This window comes from Mastigoproctus giganteus, chromosome 12 (assembly GCF_048544385.1).
Source record: "Mastigoproctus giganteus isolate SK-2022 chromosome 12, ASM4854438v1, whole genome shotgun sequence".
Classification (NCBI taxonomy): domain Eukaryota; kingdom Metazoa; phylum Arthropoda; class Arachnida; order Uropygi; family Thelyphonidae; genus Mastigoproctus; species Mastigoproctus giganteus.
In genome coordinates this window covers 25839940-25862943 of record NC_143586.1, presented here as the reverse complement: position 1 = coordinate 25862943, position 23004 = coordinate 25839940, and the positions used below count along the sequence as shown (strand labels likewise).

General features: G+C 37.4%; 1 protein-coding gene across 1 annotated transcript in view; it reads right to left on the bottom strand.

Annotated features, from left to right (window-relative positions):
• Positions 1 to 23004, bottom strand: part of LOC150076805 (phospholipid-transporting ATPase ABCA3-like) — a 432361-nt gene that overhangs the window by 182954 nt on the left and 226403 nt on the right. The gene's annotated exons all lie outside the window — the stretch shown is intronic.

Below are 23004 nucleotides of genomic sequence, written 5' to 3'. Positions count from 1 at the left end.
AAGGTGTGGCCTTGTACAACGGGATAATCACCTCCCGTCCCTGATTGCAAAATTCTTATATATCATTGACAAGACTCCATGACCTGCCCTGGCAGCCAGTCTGCACAACTCAGCGAACTTCATATCTAACTGCACAATTACCCCAGGTCTTTTTCACTTTCCACTTCCCTGAGTGTAGTACCACACAGTTGGTATGTTTCTCTTGGGTTATTACTACCCATATGCAGTACTTTGCATTTGTCAATATTAAACTTAAGTTGCCACTTCTCAGCCCATTTGTCCAACTTATCTAGATCCAGTTGAAGTAGCATACTGTCTTTACTGTCATTAACAACCCTGCCAACCTTTTGTATCATATGCAAACTTGGACATTAAGCTCGATATATCAATATCATCAATATCATTGATGAATACACAAAACAACAATAGGCCCAGCACCAGTTCCCCAGAACCCTGGGGAACTCCACTAATGTCATTCGTGAACAAACAACAGTGTCCATTGATTACCATTCTCTGTCGTATCCCACACAACCATCCCTTTATCCATTGTAGCAATTTACCTTGATGCCATACCACTCCAATTTGTTCAGCAGTCTTCCATGTGCAACAGTATCAAAAGTTTTCCTGAAATCTAAGTATATGATATCAAAATTGTTTTTTGCATCCAGTTCCTTTGTGACCATATCATAATATCCAATCAAATTGTTCAAACAAGACCGCCCTTTAACAAACCTATGCTGTGTCTTAAGTATTACTGCAGCCTTGTAGAGATGATCCTGCAATGCTTCTTTACCCAGTGACTCCATTATTTTCCCCAGAACACAAGTCAATCTAACAGGTCTATAATTACTTGTGTCACCTTTTGAACCCCTTTGTGAATTGGTGATACCTTTGCACACCTCTAGTCCATGGGGACCTCCCCTGAGTCCAAAGAAGCTCTCTTAATTATGGCTAAGGGTTTGCATACTTCCTCTGCTGCCTTCTTTAATATAACTGGATAGATCCTGTCCACCCTAGCTGCCTTCCTTGTGTTTAACTTCAACAATATCCCCTCCACTTTGCTCTCAGTTATTACAAAATCACTTAGCTCCCTGTTACAGTTTGATAAACTTCTGGCATTCCTCTCCTCGAATAACTCCTCATGTGTGAATGTAGATGCAAAATACTCATTCAGTTTATCAGCTTCTTGAGCATAATCATCAACCTTAATACAACATAGATGGGTTGAGCATAGTCAACCCATCTATGTTTTGGTCCGATCTGATTCATTTTTTTCCTTCTAGAGCTCACATAATTAAAGAACTCGTTGCTGTTTTTCTTTGCATTATTTTCCAAAGATTTCTCGTAATCTGCCTTTGCCTGCCTAGGCTCCTTTGTGACTTGGTTTCATACTAGTTTATATCTGCCGTAGGCTTCTGTGTCGCCTGATAATTTATATGCATCCCATACATTTTTCTTCTCTGCCACGAGCCTCATTAATTCATCTGACATCCATTTAGGCCTAAACCTTGAAGAGTATTTCTTAGTTGGAATGAATAGCCTTGTGGCCTCCAAAATTAAGTCCCTGAAGGCTTCCGTGAAGGATACAGTGGGATCATCGGTTGATCCCACTGTATATAATTTAAAAACTGTCTGAGATCCCTGTAGTCACCTTTACGAAAGCAAAAGCCCTTCCCTTTACCCTTGATGGTAGTTACATCTTTAAGTAAATCCCACATCACTACATTGTGATCACTGTCACCCAGTGGTTCCTTTATCTGCAAATTCTTAATGCATGAATTGACTGCTGATAATCAGATCAAGAGTATTACTCCCTCTGGTTGCCTCTCGAACATGTTGCTGTAGAAAACAATCATCCAATAAATCCACAAAAGTCTTGCTAGTGTGCGAATGACCAACCCATAAGTTCCATTTGATATTTGTAAAGTTAAAATCCCCCATTATAAGACATTCTGATTTACTGGCCCACTCTATTTCTCTGCACAATTGCTCATTATACTCATCAGATTCATTAGGCCTATAACATACACCTACTCTCAGTTTTCCTTTCTCAGTACTTATGTCACACCAAACAGACTGAACATTGCATTGTCCACCAACATCAATTGGATGCACTTCCTTAGATTTTATGTGACTAACAACATAACCCCTCCTCCCTTCCTGTCCTGTCCTGTCTATCCTTTCTTTACACATTGTATTCCCCAAATTCCAATTCTGGCCTGCTTATATATGCCGACTGGGCTAGCCAGGCAGGTAAAGCATCTGCCTGGCAACCCAAAGGTTGCGGGTTCGAATCCCGCCTTGGGCTTGGATCAAAGTACTGCAAAAACCTTGGGAGGTGCATTATGGCCACAGAAGCCGATGCGCCAATAACTAACATAAAAAAAAAAATTTTAAAAAGCTGCTTAAATCTGTGTGAGACACCATATCTCTGATATCCCAACAATATCTGCCTTTGACGTCTTGACCAGCAATTCTGCATATAGTCCTGAGCTGCACCCAGCAATTAGCCTCTTTTTCTGGCACTGAAGTTGGAAATCACAGATTTCAAAATCATGAAAATGTGGAAGCTGTAGTGAGACAATAGCTGAGCAAAAAAGACATGTTTCTATCAATAAAAAAAATAGAAAAACTTTTATTTTGGAGAATCTTTATGGATAAACTGCCAAAAAGTAGTCTGATGGCAATATAATCATCCTTGCATTGTTCACAATGTGGTTTATAATAAATAACCTCAAACTATATGCCTTTTAAACTTATGTTCAGTTATTGCAAAGCAATCAAGAAAACCACCAACTCATAAGCTATCTTGAAGCCTTCCAACTGATCAACAATTACAAATAGATTCCATCAGAGTCAATCCACTGGTGATATCTTGGCTTGCATTACTCATTTTTGGACTTTTTTTGTGCTTTGGAATTATGAGTCATAGTACATGGTTTACCAGTCTGATGTCACCTGGCTATGCCCAGAGAAAGCCACCTGTTGGATGTTATTGCTTCCAGCAATGAAGTTTGGTGGAGGCAATGTAATGGGGCTGTTTTTCAAGTTTTGACCTAGGACCATTTGCTGTTTTCAGCAATGAATGCTGAGGTCTATCTAGAGTCCTATGTTGTAGCAGCATGTTGGGGAAGGTGTGTGTTGTGATAGACTGGTCTGAGGATATGAGTATTGAAAAGTTGGACTGGTCAAACAGCCCTGACTTCAATCATACAGAGAACCTCTGGGATGGATTAGGTTGTTGATCATGTGATGAGTGAGAGAGAGAGAGAGAGAGAGCTGAACTGGTTGCTGCTTTGCAAGCCAATTATAGAAAATAATGGAGGACATTACTCCACAGAGACTAGAGGATATAAAAGCTAAAGGGTTCAGCACACATTCGTTTTTCTGTAAGGACTATTTGTATATATATATATATATATATATATATGCAAGTGTCCAGATATTAATAGGACAATGTATCTTATTACAATTTAGGGAAGTATATATGACACTGATCTGTTGTATTACTTTCAAATAATAATGTTTGCATGTGCCCACAGATGGCAATAATGTATGCTGCTTCACACTGATGGGACTGTAAGTAACCCACAGTAACGGTTACTTACAGTCCCACCACTGTGAAGGTGCAAACAGATTTTTTTTTTTTTTTTTTTTTTTTTTTTTCAGAATTAATATGTCTTCTGCAAAAATGGCACCTAAATATTAGTTCTATTGGTTTTAGACCACCAAATAGCAACTTCTATCCTGGCATACCTGGAAGAATTTCTGAATGTGACAAGCCTCAAGGACCAAAGCTACCTGTATTTCATCTTACTACCTTTATGAATTTTGTTGCCTATAACAATATAGTCAATTTAACTGAAACATGTTTTCATTTACAAAAGAGGCTTATAATAACAAATTTTTCCCATGTTTTTGCTAGCACACTGCATGCAATCATCAGTATTATGTTTCACCACTTGAATGTTAAATGCACTATTATCGCGAGAATACAGAGTCGAAAAATAAAAAAATTGAGAATATATGTAATATAATGAAACCACAGGAAGGATTAATATTTTGACAAGGGAAAATATCAGTGTATGTGTTATATATTATTTTTATTTTTATTTTTTTGGCTAATGTCATGTCTTCATTTTTGTTACTAGATTGCAATACATTTTTGCTTCGACATAAAAGCATGAAAAGTAATAAAAGAAAGTTACACTGCTGTTGGACTGATTCAAGCTGTTTTGTCAGTTATAGTTTTTGTGCATTAGAGCAACAAAGGAAATTTCGTACATTAAATAAACTGCTAATGTTGCATAAGGCTGGACTTTCAAATGGCACCTAAATATTAGTTCTATCAGTTGTTGTTGTTATTTGGTTTTTAGGAGCATTAGCAACTAAGGCCATATTGCTCCGGGATATGCGGTGGTCATTCCCTGACCTTTCCGCATCCTCCGTATTTGGTGGTGACGGGCTCGAACCCCGGTCTAATCAAGAAACGTGTGCTACGCACTGCTGCTCCTTCCCACCTGGCTACGGAGGCGCCAGTTCTATCAGTGTTTTAGACTTCCAAATAGCAACTTCTAGCCTGTCATACCTTGAAGAATGTCTGAATGTGACAAGCCTCAAAGTTACCTGTATTTTATCTTACCTTTATGAATTTTGTTGCCTATAACAATATAGTCAATTTAACTGAAACGTGTTTTCATTTACAAAAGAGGCTTATAATAACAAATTTTTCCCATGTTTTTGCTAGCACACTGCATGCAATCATCAGTATTATGTTTCACCACTTGAATGTTAAATGCACTATTATCGCGAGAATACAGAGTTGAAAAATAAAAAAATGGAGAATATATGAAACCACAGGAAGGATTAATATTTTTACAAGGGAAAATATCAGGGTATGGATTATTTATTATTATATATATATATATTTTGGCTAATGTCATGTCTTCATTTTTATTATTAGATTGCGATAAATTTTTGGAGTTACAATGCTGTTGGACTGATTCAAGCTGTTTTGTCAGTTTTTGTGCATTACAGCAACAGAGGAATTTCATACATTAAATAAACTGCTAATGTTGCATAAGGCTGGAAATGTTCATTCCAACTTGTTGAAGTGAACTATTTATTTTGATAATGAAGATTTGTTGGGTTAAAGTGTAAGGCTTCAAGATTTTCTCAACATGTTTCAGCTTTAACTGAAAACATGTTTCAGTTAAAGCTGCATTGAAGCTGTAATTTAAAGGAACTGGTCTTAGTTAAAACAGGACTAGTGGAGGAAATTAAAGAAAGCTTGTTATTAAACTGGTATTAAAATGGTAATGTTTGTCTTCACAAAGAACTGGTTGAAAGACTGATTTTCCTATCATCACAGCAAGTTAATTTATTTCTAGCTTTGCACAAAGTATTATGTTTTCTTTGAGAGGATCCATCTGTAAACTAATCATAACATTAGTTTTAAATGGTAACCACCACTAGAATAGTTTATTTATGAATACCTCTTAAAAAAAATAAAAATCTTTTAATCATCATTAACTGCAAGTGATTATTTGTATTCCTGTAATAACTTCTTTCTAAATTACTGAACAGAACTGTCAAAGAAACAAGATGTGTAGTGTGAATTTCTTTAAATACACCCTGCTGAGTGTAATATTAAAACCAAGTGTTTTATACCTGTGTTGAAAACAGAAGCCCCAACAAATCAACCACTTAAAACAGTAAAAGTTGTTAAAGTCAATGCACAATATAAGAACTTTTGTTACAGAAATACTTGTTACTCTCTTTAGAGTTAATAAGGAAGCAGTCTGCATTAAGAAATTAAAGTCCTAACTGGTTGCTACGAGTTTATTGCTTCTCTATGCTTATATTGATTTCTTTCAGAGGATGAGACATCTTGTCATATTTTGAGTATACATAATAAAATCAATATGTGATTCTATAACCTACTTTAGTATTCATCTTCTTCTATCCTTACAGTCAACCATACCCCAATAAAGAGACTTTTTCTTTCACTACTTTAATGAAAGAAAATGTCTGTTTATTGAGGTATATCAATATATTACAGAGTTCCCTCTATATAATTTTAAAGATTTGCCTTTGCTGATTCATAATTAGAATTACAAATTAATTGAGATTTAGCTTAACTATAATTTGTAAATGCATTCAAAAAATATTATATCTGTATATTGCCCATGTTTTTCAATGCTCATATCATAGCGTATCACATATTGTAGTTCTGAGAATGCTATAAGGGGCTATGTACATTTAATTTCATTTAAAGAAAGGCTTACCTTTTTTTAAAGAATTTTTTCATCAGTATATTTTTTAAATCCAAAACTTTATATGTATCACAAATTGAGTAAAACTGTGTTTAGTTCAATTTCATTAAACTTTCAAAAATAAGCTTCTGACAGAGCTCTGTATCTTATTCTTTGTTATTTATTTGAAAACAAAATGACTGCCATTACTCAGAAGTGTAGGAGCGCATATGATTGTTTACATAACGTACACAAAATACATAGCAATGTAAAGACTGTTCAACAGTGCTTTTGTTAGAAAGGCACAAGAAACAGGATGAAAAAGGAGCATTGGAGACAGAAAACTTGGAGCTTGTAGAATGAGAAGAGAAGAGAAGCAGTTACTGGGCACAGTATTTTCTGTAGGAAGGAAGGGAATTTTTTTTTTTGCAGAAGGTTGCTGGATATATTATTTTAATTTGCCACAAAGTTGGAATGACCCAAGCAAAAACAGAAATAGAAGTTTTGTGGTATTTTTTCTTATAGAAATGCATAGTTGCCCATGGCTATATCTGTTGTTCAGTTTGTGAACGAAGCTAAACTTACATGAAATTAGTTTGTGTGATTAAAATGTGTCTATAAGGTGTGGATAAATAATTAAATTCATCATTAGACTTGGCAGTTAGAACCCATATAAGCCTATCAAACATTATGAGAAGTTCCAAGTAACAAAAACTAGTTATGAAATTAAAGTGCCATATTCATAAGTTATTAAAAAAAGGAAAAGGAAATCTTAAATAAAGGTAACACAACCATAAAATTCATGCAAGGTCAGTATCATGAAAAATATTCTACAGAAAGGAAGGTCAATTATTTCTTTCTCAATAAATGAAGCATAAAAGAGAAAAGTGAAGTCTTAGAATTTTTGACAATAGACTAATTGATCATAGCTGTCAAGAACAATTAAAAGATTTTTGTTTGTTGCAAAAAGCTGATTCTAGAAAATTGAAACTTATAATGCTTTTTCTTAGGATATTAATTTTCGACTGAAGAAGATTAAAATTGTTATATTTACATTTTTTATTTCTTTTTTCATGTCTTTATTTTTAATTACTCTTAATATTGATAAGTCAAGTGAAGCCTGAACCTGGCAATTGTTGGAAACCCACACACAATATTTTTTTTGAATATGGGATACAGGGAATTGTATACAATATATATATATAATACTAAATAGTATTATACAGGGTGATTCACTACCAGTGCGACAAACTTGCAGGAGGTGTAGAGGGCACAAAGACGAATTGGAATCACATAGCATTGCAGGGTCCGAAATGCCTTCATCATGCAGTAGAGGACGTTGAACGGGAGGTCGCGTGAACAGCAATCCCGATGGAAGTCAGCATTTGCGAACCGGTTCCCGAGGCAGTAGATGTAGACGAGTATTCAAATGTTGAACTGGCCGACATGCACCTCGTGTATGGAGCTGTGGACTGTAACGGGCGTGCCGCTCTGCACTTGTACCAGGAACGTTTAGGCGTTTCCCGCCCAGGCGTGCTCCTCATCATACGATTTTCGCACGTGTGCACAGAAGGTTACGTGAGACTGGTTGTTTCACGAGAGGTACCATGAATTGAGAGCGAACGACAAGGGTGCCAGACAATGAGGAGAATGTCCTACGTCTTGCAGAAGGCAATCCGAGTACGAGTACTCGAGCGATAGGCCAACGATTGTGTATTTCCCAATCCACTGTATGGCGGATACTGTCAACAAACCAAATGAGTTCATACCATCTGCAACGTGTCCAATCCTTGGAGCCTGCTGATTATCCACTGAGGACTTTTGCTACTTCGCTGATTATCCACTGAGGACTTTTGCTACTTCGTTTCTTCAACAGAAATGGTTCGCAAATGCTGACTTCCAGTGGGATCGCTGTTCACGTGACCTCCCGTTCAACGTCCTCTACCGCATGATGAAGGCATTTCGGACCCTGCAATGCTATGTGATTCCGATTCGTCTTTGTGCCCCCTACACCTCCTGCAAGTTTGTCGCACTGGTAGTGAATCACCCTGTATACATAAAGTGAAAAAAAAAAAAAAAAATGAGGGAGATAGAGATTGATAGAAGGAAACAAAAAAATATATGTACAATAAGAGATAAATTGATAAAATAATTACAAAATAAGGATGTTGCCACACAATTTACAAAACTGGCCTCTTGTCAGGTGGCAACAGCCAATATATATATATAATACTAAATAGTATTATATACATAAAGTGAAAAAAAAAAATATATATATATATATGAGGGACATAGAGATTGATAGAAGGAAAAATATATATATATGGATAATAAGAGATAAATAATTACAAAACTGATAAAATATTTACAAAGTTGATGAAATAATTACATAAAGTTGATAAAATAATTACAAACTTCACAAAATAATTACAAAATTGACAAAGTAAGGATGTTGCCACACAACTGGGAAGCAGTAATCCCAGAGTAATGTATCAACTCTGTGGTACCACACTGACAGTGGTAGAGAATGAAAAGGACCTGGGGTTAATTGTGCAGGGAAATATGAAGTTTTCTGAGCAGTGCAGATGGTCTGCAAGAGTAGCTCATGGTGTCTTGTCAATGATATACAGGAATTTTTCTAGCAGAGATAAGGAGGTGATTATCCCTTTGTATAAGGCAATGGTCAGGCCACACCTTAAGTACTGTACACAGGTCTGGAGGCCTCATTTTAAGAAGGATGTAGAGCTGTTGGAACGAGTACAGAGAAGGGCAACAAGATTAGCGAATGAAACAAAGGGTTGCTCTTACGAAGAAAGGCTTAAGTTTTGCAAATTATAGTATCTAGAGACGAGGCACCTGCGAGGTGATCTGATTGAGGTGTATAAAGCCTTGAATGGTTTGAGCATGCTCAATTCGGATAGGATTCTTCCGCTTGCTCAGAATAATCGCCTGAGAGGGCAAAAGTTCAAATTGAGGAAAGACGGTTGTCGGATAGATGTGCGGAAGTTTGCCTTCAGCCATCGGGTGGTTGATTGCTGGAACAAATTTTCTTCTGTCGTAGAAGTTGATAGCTTAAATAGATTCAAGGCAGAACTTGACAAACATTTAAAGTGAGTGGATGGGTGAATTAAGGGGTTTTTTTTTTTGTTTTTGGCTGATGCTATATAAGCGTGCTTTCTTGCATCATGTGCCTTTGCTAATGCTAATGCTAATTTAAAAACTGGCCTCTTGTCAGGTGTCAACAACCACGATTGCAAAAAAAAAAATTGCAACACGTCTTCATTTCTGATGTAAACCAAAGCCAAAGGGTAAAAAGCATAAACATAAATAAAAATCAGAATAAAAGTTATTGTTACTGAAATATAAATTTTTTACTGAAATAAATGAAAATGAAAATAAAATTTTGTAAACAAATTAAAAATTAAAAAATTTTTTTACAAGGATTAAAAGTTTTTTTTTTTTTTTAAATGGCTTTGTAAACTTTACAGTTGACACTATGAAGATGAGAAATAAAAAACTGGAATCGACAACAGAAATTTACCAAGTAAAGGTAAAGAGATTTGAAAACATGGTAAAAAGCAAGTAGCCTTTGAAAAAAATAACTTACACTATTATTTTTTCATGCACATGAGGAAAAGGTGGCAACATAACTGTTTGCAGGACAAAACAAAACCAAAACTGAATAACTCGTGCCAATGAGATACAAATATAAAGTTATATGACAACAGCACCTAGTGATAAAAATTTTGTCAAAACTAGAAATAAGTAGAAACTAAAAAAAAAAAAAAAAAAAAAAAATGCATACATCGCATAGAGACATCATACTAAATGTAGTTACAAAGTATTAAATGTATGCTATTATGCATAATGTATAAGCCTAAAGAAAAAAATGCAAAATAACATCACAGAGTGAGATATAAACAGATATGATGTGGGACAAATAGACAGAGTAGGGTGAAGTGTGGAAGTATTATACAAATTTTTGAAATAAATGAAGCTACAAATTAATCCAAAAAGTTGGAAATTTAGAACAGCACCTGGCAGTAATGAAGAGGCCAAAATTGTGTAAAAAATCAAAATGAGATACACAATGCAAATCATACACACTGAATGAGAAATCTGTAGTAAGTTAATGGTTTTGAAAAAAAAATTATTTTTTTCAAAATCCCAGAGTGACATTAACATTTCATTTCATATTATGAAAATGATAATTTAAACAAGATAAAGCAAAACATTATACAGTGACTTCTTAATTTACGCATGTTTTAAATTACACAAATTTAAAATAATGCACGGCAACCATATTTATGGAAAGTGTCATGAGAGGTCAGTGTGATAGCCTGCTGTTTTCTCATTTTGTTTTGCCGAAGATTGTTGATTGGTCATCTATTGGAAGTGCATAATTATTTATCTTTGGTGCTTATTTTTACTTATTTTTTTTTTATTATTACCTTTATGGCTAGTAAGTATCCTTGTAGTTCTAGTGGAAGTGATGGTAAGTGCTCAAAGAAATCAATTTCGCTTGAAATGAAACTGGAAGTGTTTAAGTGCTATGAATGAGGTGAGAGCATGGCATGGTAAAAAAGCAACATGCTCTAAATTATGTACATTATGTACTATTCGAGATAGTGCTGATAAAATTAATATTTATAAAATTAAATGCACAAGGGTTGAAATTAATTATATAATATTGGTGTAAATACACCATAATTTACCCATAAGTTTAACTACATAAGTAGTGTTAAGGAATCGTTTGATTTTATCTCATATTGTGGCTACCTTCACAACAAGATACCAGGTATTGCACTACTTCGAATAAACAATGCTTCTCTAATAGAGGAGACTACAATTATTTATTCTCAGTGGGTACCACCACCACCCAGATAGCACCGTTTTGGAGCTTGTTGGCTCACTCATCAGTAGGTGGGCAGGTACCCTGGTAATGCAAACATACCATCACAGTTGTAAGTTAATTCCAAAATACGAGAGATGCCAAATGGACAAACTATGGTGTATTTACACGAATATTATATAATTAATTTCAAATCATAACATATTATGCCTTGTGCATTTAGTCTTCTAAATATTATTATTACCTATGCCATTTGGCATCTCTCATATTGTGGAATTAACTTCACAACTGTGATGGCATGTTTGCATAACCAGGGTACCTGCCCACCCACCGATGAGTGAGCCAACAAGCTCCGAAACGGTGCCAGTGCCATCTGGGTGGTGGTGGTGCCTACTTAGAATAAATGACAGTAGTCCTCTATTAGATAAGTATTCTTTATTTGAAGTAGTACAATACTTGGTATCTCATTGTGAAGGTAGCCACAATATGAGATAAAATCAAATGATGCCTTAACATTACTTATATAGTTAAACTTAAGGGTAAACTATGGTGTATTTACACCATTATAAAATAGCCTTGAAATGGTCACCAGGGGGAGCCTGATATTCATGGAGTTTCAGAGAATAGGTAACAACAGTCTTCTCTACTAGGGAAGTGCTGCCTATTCAAGGAATTTATGTTGTTGTTATTTCATTTTTTAGGAGCATTAGCAATTAAGGCCATATTTGGTGGTCACGGGCTCGAATCCCGGCCTAATCAAGAAGCGTGTGCAACGCACTGCTGCTGATGCTGCTGCTCCTGCCCACAAGGCTACGGAGGCGCCAAGAAATTTATGAGTTTTTGAGTGTGAGTTGAAGGAGTTACTGTCCCTTTCATTCTTCTACAGTGTTTCTTTTCATCTTCCACTAATATTATAACTTTCCCTCTACTTTTTTGCTTTTCTAAGTCTAATAGGGACAAGTGGATACTAGAGTTATTATCCCACACATATACAAACAAGCTGCGAAATGGTGCCGTCTGGGTGGTGGTGCCCACTGAGAATAAATAGCAATAGTCTGCTCTATTAGAGAAGCGTTATTTATTCAAAGTAGTTCAATACCTGATATCTCTTTGTGAAGGTAGCCACAATATCAGATAAAATCAAATGATGCCTTAACACTACTTATGTAGTTAAAGTTATAGGTAAATTATGGTGTATTTACATCAATATTATAAGATAAAATTAAAGCAAGTGTTAACAGCTTCTATTGGAATGAGCAGCAGCCGGGAAAACAAGGTGCAAGGGATTCCAGAGACTGCTGGGAGTCACTGCAGAACAAGAAAATACATGGACTGTGTTAGGGTAACTAAGAATAGGAACAGTTGCATGTATACTTGTGTATACACCAATGCTAGGAGTTTGGTAAATAAATTTGATGAATTTGAGGTGTTGATCAAAACATCAAAGGCAGATATTGTTGGGATATCAGAGACATGGTGTCACACAGATATAAGGCATACAGAACTGGAATTTGGGGAGTACAATGTGTACAGGAAGGACAGACAGGATAGAAAGGGAGGAGGGGTTATGCTATTAGTTAAGAAACACATAAAATCCAAGGAAGTACAGCCAGTTGACATGGCTGGACTGTGCATGGTCGTGTCATTTTGGTGTGACATAAGCACTGGGAAATCAAAATTGCGATTAGGAGTGTGTTATAGGCCTAATGACTGATAAGTATAATAAACAACTGTACAGAGAAATAGAGTGGGCCAGTAAATCAAAGTCTTATAATGGGATTTTAATTTCCTAGATATTGACTGGAATTTGTGGGTTGGTCACTCACACATTAGCAAGGCTTTTGTGGATTTATTGCATGATTGTTTTCTACAGCAGCATGTTTGGGATGCAACTAGAGGGAGTAATAATCTTTATCTGATTACTAGTACTGATTCTTCATGCATTAACTATCTGCAGAGAAAGGAACCACTAGGTGGCACTGATCAAGTGTGCTGAAGTGGGATTTATTCAAAGAGGTAACTACCATCAGGGGTAAAGGGAAGGGTTTTGCTTTTGTAAAGGTGACAACGGTGGTCTGAGACTGTATTTAAATTCTATACAGTGGGACCAACTGATGATGTTACAATCAGCAAATTCAAAATGGGAAACATTCAAAGAATTAATCTTGGAAGCTACAGGGCTTTTCATAACAACTAAGAAATACTGTTCGAGGTTTAGACCTAAATGGATGTCAGATGAATAATGAGACATATGGCAGAAAAGGAAAATGCATGGGATACATAAAAATTAAAGGGTAACATGGAAGCCTATGACAGATATAAGCTGGCCTGTAACCATGTCACAAAGGAGGTTAGGCAGGCAAAGGCAGATTACAAGAAATCTTTGGCAAAGAATGCAAAGAAAAACAGTTCTTTACTTATGTAAACTCTAGTTGAATCAGGATAATCTCTAGTAAATCAGGTAAACTCTAGATGAATCAGGTTGGTCCACTTGATATCGATGGTTCAACTGTTGATAATCCCGCTCAGATAGCTAACAAACTAAATGAATATTTTGTATCTACATTCACACATGAGGAATTATTCAGGGAGGGGAATGCCAGAGGTGTATTAAACTCTGGCAGTGAGGAGGAGAAATTGTTGAAGATAAACATAAGAAAGGCATCTGGGGTGGATGTGATCTATCCAGTTATATTAAAGGAGGCAGCAAATGAAGTTGTTGTTGTTGTTGCTTGGGTTTTATTGGCGCATTAGTGACTAAGGCTATAATGCGCCAAAACCTGGTCATAAAAGGTAAAATTTTCAGTGGCCTAACGAATTAGGTCACCAAGTCAAAGTATAAAAACAAGTATAAACAGTAAAAGACAAATATCAGTAAACAAGTAACATTAACGAAGTAGATTTTTTAAATATGAGTAAAATGGTTTACTGATTTCAAAAAGCTAAAAATAGCAGACACATGGTCATTGTCGGATAAAACCTGACTGAGTGTATATGGCTCAGTCAGATGTTTAAAAGCGGTAAAATGGATATTGCTAAAATCTGGACAGTCAACTAAAATGTGCCTAATTGATAAAATTGTGCCACAGGACTCACACATAGGAGGGTCATCAGCCCTCAGCAAAAACGAATGAGTCAAATGACTATGTCCTATGCGGGTCCGGGCAAGAACAACTTCCTCCTTACGATTCCTGCGCAGAGCAAATGAAGTAAGTAAACCCTTAGCCCATAATTATGAGAGCTTCCTTGAACTCAGGGGAGGTACCCATGGACTGGAGATGTGCAAATGTGACCTCAAATCACAAAAGAGGATCAAAGGGCTGCACAAGTAATTACAGACCTGTTAGTTTAACTTTTGTTCCGGGAAAATTAATGGAGACACTGGTTAAAGAAGCACTGCAGAATCATCTAGAAAAGACTTCAGTTCAGTTATAGCTCGGACACAGCATGGGTTGTTTAGGGGAAGTCTAGGGGAGTTTAGGGGAGTTTGATGAATTTGAGGTATTGCTCAAAACATCAAAGGCAGATATTGTGGGGATTTCAGAGACGTGGTGTCACACAGATATAAGAAATGCAGAACTGGAATTTGGGGAGTACAATGTCTACAGAAAGGATAGACAGGATAGGAAGGGAGGAGGGGTTATGCTATTAGTTAAAAAACACATAAAATCCAAGGAAGTGAAGCCAGTCGACATCGCTGGACAGTGCAGTGTCGAGTCAGTTTGGTGTGACATAAGCATTGGGAGATCAAAATTGAGAGTAGGAGTGTGCTATAGGCCTAATGACTCTGATGAGTATAATAAGAAACTGTTCGGAGAAATAGAGTGGGCCAGTAAATCAGAGAGTCTTATAATGGGGGATTTTAATTTCCCAGATATTGACTGGAATTTGGGGGCTGGTCACTCACACAGTAGCAAGGCTTTTGTGGATTTATTGGATGATTGTTTTCTACATCAGCATGTTCGGGAGGCAACTAGAGGGAGTAATACTCTTGATTTGATTATCAGTAGTGATTCTTCATGCATTAAGAATCTGCAGATAAATGAACCACTTGGTGGCAGTGATCACAGTGTGCTGAAGTGGGAGTTACTCAAAGAGGTAACTACCATTAGGGGTAAAGGGAAGGGGTATTGCTTTCGTAAAGGCGACTACAATGGACTGAGACAGTATTTAAATTCTATACAGTGGCATCAACTGATGATATTGCCAACAGCAAATTCAAAATGGGAAGCATTCAAAGAACTTATCGTGGAAGCTACTAGGCTTTACATACCAACTAAGAAATATTGTTCAAGGTTTAGGCCTAAATGGTTGTCAGATGAACTAATGAGGCATATGGCAGAGAAGAAAAATGCATGGGATACATACAAATTAACACGTGACACGGACGCCTATGATAGATACAAGTTGATCTGTAACCAAGTTACAAAGGAGGTTAGGCAGGCGAAGGCAGATTACGAGAGATCCTTGGCAAGGGATGCGAAGAAAAACAGCAAAGAGTTCTTTACTTATGTAAACTCTAGAAGGAAGGGGATGAATCAGATTGGTCCACTTGAGATCGATGGGTCAACTGTTGATGACCCTGCTCGGGTAGCTAACAAACTAAATGAATATTTTGCATCGACATTCACACATGAGGAGTTATTCAGCGAGGGGAATGCCAGAGGTGTATTCAACTCTAGCAGTAAGCTAGAGAATCTTGTAATAACTGAGAGCAAAGTGGAGGAGAAATTGTTGAAGATAAACACAAGAAAGGCACCTGGGGTGGATGGGATCTATCCAGTTATATTAAAGGAGGCAGCAAAGGAGGTAAGCAAACCCTTAGCCATAATTATGAGAGCTTCCTTGGACTCAGGGGAGGTACCCATTGACTGGAGATGTGCAAATGTGACCCCAATTCACAAAGGGGGATCAAAGGCTGACACAAGTAATTATAGACCTGTGAGTTTAACTTCTGTTCCCGGAAAATTAATGGAGGCACTGGTGAAAGAAGCACTGCAGGATCATCTAGACAAGACTTCAGTTATAGCTAGGACACAGCATGGTTTTGTTAAGGGGAAGTCTTGCCTGACCAATTTGATTGGATACTATGATGCAGTCACAAAAGAACTGGATGCAGGGAATAACTTTGATATTATATACTTGGATCTTAGAAAGGCTTTTGATACTGTTGCACATGGAAGACTGCTGCACAAATTGGAGCAGTGTGGCATTGGAGGCAAGTTGCTGCTATGGATAAAGGGGTGGTTGAGGGGGAGAAGACAGAGAGTGGTAATCAATGGACACTGCTCATCGTGGACTAATGTTATTAGTGGAGTCCCTCAGGGTTCAGTATTGGGGCCTTTATTGTTTTCTGTATTTATAAATGATATTGATGATGGTATATCAGGCTTAATGTCCAAGTTTGCAGACGATACGAAGGTTGGCAGGGTTGTCAAGGACACTACTGACACTATGCTGCTGCAACAGGATTTGGAAAGGTTGAGCAGATGGGCTTCGAGGTGGCAAATGAAGTTTAACATTGACAAATGTAAAGTACTACATATGGGAAACAGCAACCCCAGAGCAACGTATCAACTCTGTGGTACTACACTGACAGTGGTAGAGAATGAAAGGGACCTGGGGGTGGTGGTGCAGGCAGATATGAAGTTCTCTGAGCAGTGCAGACGAGCTGCAAGAGTAGCTCATGGTGTATTGTCAATGATATATAGGAATTTTTCTAGCAGGGATAAGGAGGTGATTATTCCCTTGTATAAGGCAATGGTCAGGCCACACCTAGAGTACTGTATACAGGCCTGGAGGCCTCATTTCAGGAAGGATGTAGAGCTGCTGGAACGAGTACAGAGAAGGGCAACTAGATTGGTGAATGGGACAAAGGGGTTCTCTTACGAAGAAAGGCTTAAGTTTTGCAAATTACAGTGTCTGGAAACTAGGCACCAGCGGGGTGATCTGATAGAGGTGTACAAAGCCTTGAATGGTTTGAGCATGCTCAATGCTGATGGGATTCTTCCTCTAGCTCAGAAAAATCACCTGAGAGGGCATAAATTCAAATTGAGGAAAGACAGATGTAGGATAGATGTGCGGAAATTTGCCTTTAGCCAGCGGGTGGTTGGTGGGTGGAACAGACTTCCATCCCTTGTCGTGGAAGTTGATAGCCTAAATAAGTTTAAGGCTCAGCTGGACAGGTATTTCGAACGAACAGAGGGGTGAAGTGGAAGTGGTTATTTTTATTTATTTATGTTACTTTTTTTTTTTTTTTTTTTTTTTTTTGGCTGATGCTGCATAAGCTTGCTTTCTTGCATCAAATGCCTCTACTAATGCTAATGCTAATGCTAATGCTAAGTCTTGTCTGACCAATTTGATTGGATACTATGATGTAGTCACAAAGGAACTGGATGCAAAGTATAATTTTGATATCATATATTTGAATTTTAGGAAGGCTTTTGATATTGTTGCACATGGAAGATTGCTGCACAAATTGGAGCAGTTTGGCATTGGAGGCAAATTGCTGCTATGGATAAAGGGATGGTTGAGTGGGAGAAGATAGAGAGTGGTAATAAATGGACAGTGCTCTTCGTGGACTAATGTTATTAGTGGAGTCCCCTAGGGTTCAGTGTTGGGTCCACTGTTGTTTTCTGTATTTATTAATGATATTGATGATTATCGTATACAGGCTTAATGTCCAAGTTTGCAGATGATACGAAGGTCAGCAGGGTTGTTAATGACACTAATGACAATATGCTGCTGCAATAGGATCTAGAAAAGTTGAGCAGATGGGCTGAGAGGTGGCAAATGAAGTTTAACATTGACAAATGTAAAGTACTGCATATGGGAAGCAATAACCCCTGAGTAACATATCAACTGTGTGGTACTACCCTGGTAGAGAACTACTGGTAGAGAACCACTGGTACAGTGGTAGAAAATGAGAAGGACTTAGGGCTAATTGTGCAGGCAGATATGAAGTGTTCTGAGCAGTACATACAGTCTGCAAGAGTAGCTCCTGGTGTCTTGTCAATTATATACAGGAATTTTTACCTTGACTACTGTATACAGGTTTGGAGACCTCATTTTAAGAAGGATGTAGAACTGCTGGAACAAGTACAGAGAAGAGCAACAAGATTAGTGAATTGAACAAAGGGTTGCTCTTATGAAGAAAAGCTTAAGTTTTGCAAATTACAGTGTCTGGAGACTAGGCACTTGCAAGGTGATCTGATTGAGGTGTATAAAGGCTTCAATGGTTTGAGCATGCTCAATGCTGATGGGAATATTCCTCTTGCTCAGAATAATCACCCTGCAAGGGCATAAATTCAAATTGAGGAAAGACAGTTGTAGGGCAGATGTGAAGTTTGCCTTTAGCCAGTAGGTGGTTGATTGCTGGAACAAACTTTCATCTCTCATTGTAGAAGTTGATAGCTTAAATAGATTCAAGGAAAAACTAGACAAACATTTGGAACGAGTGGATGGGTGAAATTAAAAGCTTTTTTTTTTGGCTGACTCTATATAAGTTTTCTTTCTTGCATCATGTGTCTTTACTAATGCTAATGCTACAAAGAGTTGTGTGTCTTTAACTGCACAAAAGTCATTGTATACTCGGTGTAGTTTGATGGAACATATGAAAAAAATGCTTGCTACAAGGATGAGTGACCAATACAAAAAACATGTTAACAATAGCCTAACATAAGCAAGAGAAAGCCCACAGCCTTTATGATGATTTAAAAGAACATGAGGATGGAGAAGTTAAGCTATTTTTGGCAAGTGCAGGATGGTTTGTGAAGTTTGTGAAGTTTCACATTATGAAAACCTTACCAATGGTAAGGTTTTCATAATGTGAAAACGTGTGGAGTTCAGTACAGTTATGTGGAGAAAAGCTCCACTTAATTGTATTCAAAGTTCATGGCATAAGTTATGTCCAGATCTTAGTAACTCCTTCAAAGGCTCTGATACTGATGAATGTTATGCCCACACTAAAGACAAATTTGTGAAACTGGCTAAAACGATAGGGTTCACTGAATTCGAGGCAACTGACGTCAATGATTTTACTGATTTGTATCATCAAGAATTGTCAAATGAAGATCTGTTTGCAGTGGGGACAAAGTTGTAAAAGTGCAGGAAATTGTGGTAAGAGATTGTTTTTTTGACCCTCAGAATGATGGCTAATGAGTTGGATATGAATGAGATGATTCATCAAATTCTGCATGAAGATTTAGGGAAAAATAAGGTCTGTGCAAAATTTATGCTGCACAGCCTCATGGATGAGCAGAAGCAACAAAGTGTGTCATCGTGCAAAGACTTCATTCAGACATGTAAAGATAATCCTAATTTCCTTGACTGTATTATCAATGGAGATGAGTGCTGAGCATTTCAGTATGACTCAGAGATGAAGCATCAGAGCATGATGTGGACTTCAAAATCATCACCAAGACTCAAAAAAGTTTCATTTACAGAAGTCCAGGATCGAGCCAATGCTGATCACATTTTTTGACAAATAGTGTGATTCACAAGGAATTTTTACCTGAAAGGGAGAGGGCAAATGCTGCATTCTGTGTACAGTTGCTTCAAATACTACTGAAGCACATTTCCCAGATGAAGCAGCTATGTCGAGAGAAAGGTAGCTGGTTCTTGTTGCATGACAATGCCCCCATCCATTTCACACTTGTTGTGAAGTCATTTCTGATGAAACACTGCATTGTACATATCAACCATCCACCCTCCTACTCTCCCAATCTATTAGCACCTCTTCCAATCCTTAACACCTCTTCCTCTTTCCCAAGGTGAAACTGCTCTTGAGGATATAAAGAAAAATGTAACCACCAAATTGAACATCATCTCTTTGGATGCCTTTGTTGACTCTTTTCAGAATAGCTCCTTTGCTGCGTTCTTTTTATTGCAGCAGTCTGGGAACTTTATTGCCATAACTCATATATTAGTAAAATAATAAGAGGAGTTTACCTCAATATAGTGCGTAGAACACTTCCGTATGATACCCTCCAGAAATTAAAACGGAAAAAACGAAAAAATCGACAACTTACCGGTACATTAGAGTAAAATATAAATAATTAAATAATCAATTTAACACAATTCAAATCAATTTAAAACAATTAAAAATCAAATTAACGCAATTAAAAGAATCAACGAAAATATTCAAAACGATTTTCCTTCCTGAAACTGACAACGCTTTTCGACCGTATGTCGTGATCACAGGAATGAAAATATTTTCATTCCTGTGATACCAATGCATGGATACCAATGCTAGGAGTATAGTTAATAAATTCGATCAGCTTGAAGTGCTAGTCAAGACATCAAAGACAGATATTGTTGGGATATCAGAGACATGGTGTCACACAGAAATATGAAGTGCAGAACTGGAATTTGAGGAGTACGATGTGTACAGAAAGGATAGACAGGACAGGAAGGGAGGAGGGGTTGTGCTGTTAGTTAAGAAACACATAAAATCTAAGGAAGTGCATCCAATTGATGTGGGTGGACAATGCAATGTTGAGTCTATTTGGTGTGACATAAGCACTGGGAAAGGAAAAATGAGAGTAGGTATGTCTGTGTTATAGGCCTAATGAATCTGTTGAGTATAATGAGCAGTTGTGCAGAGAAATAGAGTGGGCCAGTAAATTAGAGTGTCTTATAATGGGGAATTTTAATTTCCCGGATATTGACTGGAATTTGTGGGTTGGTCACTCACACACTAGCAAGGCTTTTGTGGATTTATCGGATGATTGTTTTCTACAGCAGCATGTTCGGGAGGCAATTAGAGGGAGTAATAGTCTTGATCTGATTATCAGTAGTATTATCAGATCTGATTAATGATGCATTAAGAATCAAGAATCTGCAGATAAAGGAACCACTAGGTGGCAGTGATCACAGTGTGCTGAAGAGGGATTTATTCAAAGGGGTAACTACCATCAAGGGTAAAGGGAAGGGTTTTTGCTTTCATAAATGTGACTACGGTGGTCTGAGACAGTATTTAAATTCTATACGGCGGGACCAACTGATGATGATGTTACAAACAGCAAATTCAAAACTTGAAGCATTCAAAGAATTAATCGTGGAAGCTACTAGGCTTTTCATACCAACAAAGAAATATTGTTCAAGATTGAGGCCTAAATGGATGTCAGATGAACTAAATAGACATGTGACAGAGAAGAAAAATGAATGGGATACATAAAAATTAACATGTGACACAGAACCTATTATAGATATAAGCTGATCTGTAACCAATTACAAAGGAGGTTAGGCAGGCGAACACAGATTACGAGAAATCTTTGGCAAAGGATGCAAAGGGTTCTTTACTTATGTAAACTCTAGAAGGAAGGGGATGAATCAGATTGGTCCACTTCATATCGATGGTTCAACTGTTGATGATCCTGCTCAGGTATCTAACAAACTAAACGAATATTTTGCATCGACATTCACACACGAGGAGTTATTCAGGGAGGGGAATGTCAAAGGTGTATTCAGCTCTGCCAGTAAGCTAGATAATCTTGTAATAACTGAGAGTAAAGTGAAGGAGAAATTGTTGAAGATAAACACAAGAAAGGGACATGGGGTGGATGAAATCTATCCAGTTATATTAAAGGAGGTGGCAAAGGAAGTAAGCAAACCCTTAGCCATAATTATGAGAGCTTCCCTGGACTCAGGGAAGGTATCCATGGACTGGAGATGTGCAAATGTGACCCCAATCCGCAAAGGAGGATCAAAGGGAGACACAGGTAATTTCAGACCTGTTAGTTTAACTTCTGTTCCAGGGAAATTAATGAAGGCACTGGTTAAAGAAGCATTGCAGGATCATCTTGACGAGATTTCAATTATAGCTCGGAAACAGCATGGGTTTGTTAAGGGGAAGTCTTGTCTAACTAATTTGATTGGATACTATGATGTAGTCACAAAGGAACTGGATGCAACGAATAACTTTGATAACATATATTTGGATCTTAGAAAAGTCTTTGATAATGTTGCACATGGAAGACTGCTGCACAAATTGGAGAAGTGTGGCATTGGAGACAAATTGCTGCTATGGATAAAGGGATGGTTGAGGGGGAGAAGACAGAGTAGTAATCAATGGACACTGCTCTTCGTGGACTAATGTTTTTAGTGGAGTCCCTCAGGGTTCAGTGTTGTGTCCATTGTTGTTTTCTGTATTTATAAATGATATCGATGATGGTATATCAGGCTTAATGTCCAAGTTTGCAGACGATACAAAGGTTGGCAGGATTGTTAATGACATTAATGACATTACACTGCTGCAACAGGATCTAGAAAACTTGAGCAGATGGGCTGAGAGGTGGCAAATGACGTTTAACATTGACAAATGTAAAGTACTAGATATGGGAAGCAGCAATCCCAGAGTAATGTACCAACTCTCTGCCACACTGACAGTGGTAGAGAATGAAAAGGACCTGAGGGTAAAGCAGATATGAAATTTTCTGAGCAGTGCAGACGGTCTGCAAGAGTAGCTCATGGTGTCTTGTCAATGATATACAGGAATTTTTCTAGCAGAGATAAGGAGGTGATTATCCCTTTGTATAAGGCAATAGTCAGGCCACACCTTGAGTACTGTATACATGTCTGGAGGCCTCATTTTAAGAAGGATGTAGAGTTGTTGGAACAAGCAGAGAAGGGCAACAAGATTAGTGAAGGGAACAAAGGGTTGCTCTTACGAAGAAAGGCTTAAGTTTTACAAATTACAGTGTCTGAAGACTAGGAACCTGTGAGGTGATCTGATTGAGGTGTATAAAGCCTTGAATGGTTTGAGCATGCTTAGTGCAAATGGGACTCTTCCTATTGCTCAGAATAACCACCTGAGAGGGCATAAATTCAAATTGAGGAAAGTCAGTTGTAGGATAGATGTGTGGAAGTTTGCCTTTAGCCAGCGGGTGGTTGATTGGT